Source organism: Prionailurus bengalensis, chromosome A1 (genome assembly GCF_016509475.1).
Source record: "Prionailurus bengalensis isolate Pbe53 chromosome A1, Fcat_Pben_1.1_paternal_pri, whole genome shotgun sequence".
NCBI lineage: Eukaryota > Metazoa > Chordata > Mammalia > Carnivora > Felidae > Prionailurus > Prionailurus bengalensis.
This window is the reverse complement of record NC_057343.1, coordinates 92,647,211-92,650,347: the sequence shown is the minus strand read 5'-3', so window position 1 is coordinate 92,650,347 and position 3,137 is coordinate 92,647,211.

The following is a 3,137-nucleotide window of genomic DNA, read 5'->3' as shown; positions in this document are numbered from 1 at the left end:
CTCTCTGTCTCAAAAATAAATAAACGTTAAAAAAAATTAAAAAAATTTTTTTTCATGTTTATTTTTGAGAGAGAGAGAGAGAGAGAGAGAGAGAGAGAGCACTCATGCGTGCACCTGGGTCAGGGAGGGAGAGAGAGAGGGAAACACAGAATCCTAAGCAGGCTCCAGGCTCTGAGTTGTCTGCACAGAGCTTGACATGGGGCTCGAACCCACCAACTGTGAGACCATGACCTGACCCGAAGTCGGACGCCCAACCAACTGTGCCAACCAGATGCTCCAGAAATCAGTGATTTTTCAGAACGTTGGAAGGTGCCCACAACTAGCACAAGTGTATTTTTTGTCACTTCAAAGCACCTATGGACAGTCCTTTGCTTTTCCATACAAGAGTAAGCTTAGGAATGCTTTGCTTCATTCTAGGTCAGGCTGCCTGCAGACAGAGACCGTTTCCTCTGCTGCCTTATTGCCAGTTACAGTGAATACAGTATATGACAAGAGTTTGTTAATACTTTACTGTGGCCAACATCCCTGAAAGTGTATACAATGGCCCCATGCAGGAAAAGATTGAAAAGGAAGGCGGTACGAAGGAGATGATTCTGGTGGAAGTTAAGAAGAAAATCAAGGTATGCAAATGAAGTATGAGAGTGGCAGAAATTGCGAGATTTTTTAGGAAGTCTACATCGACCATTTGCACAATATTAAAAGGAGAAAGAAGAAATAAGGCGGCTAGATGGCAGTAGCAAAAGCAGTGACTCCGTTAGTGAAAGTCGTCCTACACAATAACCCTCCTCTCTCTTGTCTCCCTCACATCAGCCACAAAGGTTTTCAAAGGTAAGTGCAGGTTCGTTTATTTTTCTTTATATTTTGTATTTTCTTGATTATTTTGCATTATATTACAGTACTGTAATCATTTTCATATGAATATTTTTGAGTTGTGGAATGAATCATCTGAGTTTCCATTACTTCTTATGGGGAAATTCACTTCGAGATACAAGTGCTTTAGATTACAAGCATGTTTCTAGAACGAATTATGCTTGAAAACCAAGGTTTTACTGTAGTGATAAGACTTTTTCCCCCTCATTTTTCCTATTAATATTATCGTTATATTAATGGCATTCTTAAATATTAAAGTGGTTTTTTTTAATGTTTATTTATTTTGGAGAAAGAGAGCATGAGTGGGGAGTGGGCAGAGAGAGGGAGAAGATCCACATTGATAGCAGACAGCCTGATGCGGAGCTCGAACCCACAAACTGTGAGATCATGACCTGAGCTGAAGTCAGATGCTCAACTGACTTAGCCACCCAGGTGTCCCCAAAGGAGTTCCTAATATTAAACCATCCTTGCCTTTCTGGAATAAGTCTTGCTTGGTTATGATTTCAAGTTATTATTAGGAGCGCCTGACTGGTTCAGTCGGTGGAGTATGCAACTCTTGATCTGGCGGTCATGAGTTCAAACCCCATATTGGGTGTAGAGATTACTTAAAAAAATTTTAAATATTTAAAATTACTGGGGCGCCTGGGTGGCTCAGTCGGTTAAGCGGCCGACTTCGGCTCAGGTCATGATCTCACGGTCCGTGAGTTCAAGCCCCACGTCAGGCTCTGTGCTGACAGCTCAGAGCCTGGAGCCTGTTTCATATTCTGTGTCTCCCTCTCTCTGACCCTCACCCATTCATGTTCTGTCTCTCTGTCTCAAAAATAAATAAACGTTAAAAAAAATTAAATATTTAAAATTATTAATATGCTGTTGGATTGTACTTGCTTATACTTACTAGCATTCTTGCACCAGTATTCATAACTGAGCTCAGTCTGTGGTTTTCTTGTATTGGTCATGTCAAGGCTGACGCCTGAGATGACCTCCAAGTGGAGGTGTGGAGGTGGCCATAGGACTGGGACCTGTGCATCTGGAGCTCATGAGAAGGGGCCAGACTGGGGAGATAGATTGGTGAGTCTCTTGTATATAGGCAGTATCTTGTGCTAAAACATGGGTGAATCTTGAAAACATGCTAAGAAGCCAGATACAAAAAGCCCCATATTATATGATTCCATTTATTAAAAAAGTCCAGGGGTACCTGCGTGGCTCAAGCAGTTAAGCATCTGACTTCGGCTCAGGTCATGATCTCACGATTTGTGGGTTCGAGCCCCGTGTCCGGCTCTGTGCTGACAGCTTGGATTCTGGAGCCTGATCTGATTCTGTGTCTCCCTGTCTCTCTGCCCCTCCCCTGCTCATGCTCTGTCTCTCTCTCAAAAAAAAAAAACAAAACAGGGGCGCCTGGGTGGCGCAGTCGGTTAAGCGTCCGACTTCAGCCAGGTCACGATCTCGCGGTCCGGGAGTTCGAGCCCCGCGTCAGGCTCTGGGCTGATGGCTCAGAGCCTGGAGCCTGTTTCCGATTCTGTGTTTCCCTCTCTCTCTGCCCCTCCCCCGTTCATGCTCTGTCTCTCTCTGTCCCAAAAATAAATAAACGTTGAGAAAAAAAAAATTAAAAAAAAACAAAAAACAAAAAACAAAAAAAAAAACATTAAAAATTATTTAAAAATGTCCAGAATACAACAATCTGGAGAGACAGAAAGCAGATTAGTGGTTGCAGGAGCTGAGGGGGTGGATAGGAATGGCTGCTAATGGGTAAGGGGTTTCTTTTTAGGTCAAGTGAATGTTCTAAGCTTAGATTGTGGTGACCCATTGCCCAACTCTGGGAATATACTAAAACCGTTGAATCGCACGTTTTAACCAGGTGGATTTTATGGCATGTCAATTATATGTGGATTAGAATGTGGGGAGAGGAAAAAAGAAACAGAATTGTCTGGAACTTAGAAGGAAAATTTGGTGACTGGTATGAGAAATGCTCTCCCAACCTGGGTCAGGGTTCGAAGTCCCAATGCGAGTCCAGTTCTCACTTTTCTGTCAAAATGGAGGAACGTTCACTGGGGACAAAAGTATTTGTGGGCAACAAGATCAGTTCTGGGATATCATTCATCCTTGCTGGAAATAGTTCTGACCCGGCAGCCAAAGGGAGGGGCCGTTTTAGAAGGAACGCTTCCCCAGGAGGAAAAGATTTACTGGCAGGACGCGACAGGAAAACGGGTGGGCCAGGTTCAACAGCCTAGACTAGACCAACATAAATAGGTGACCAGCCTGACCCTGGC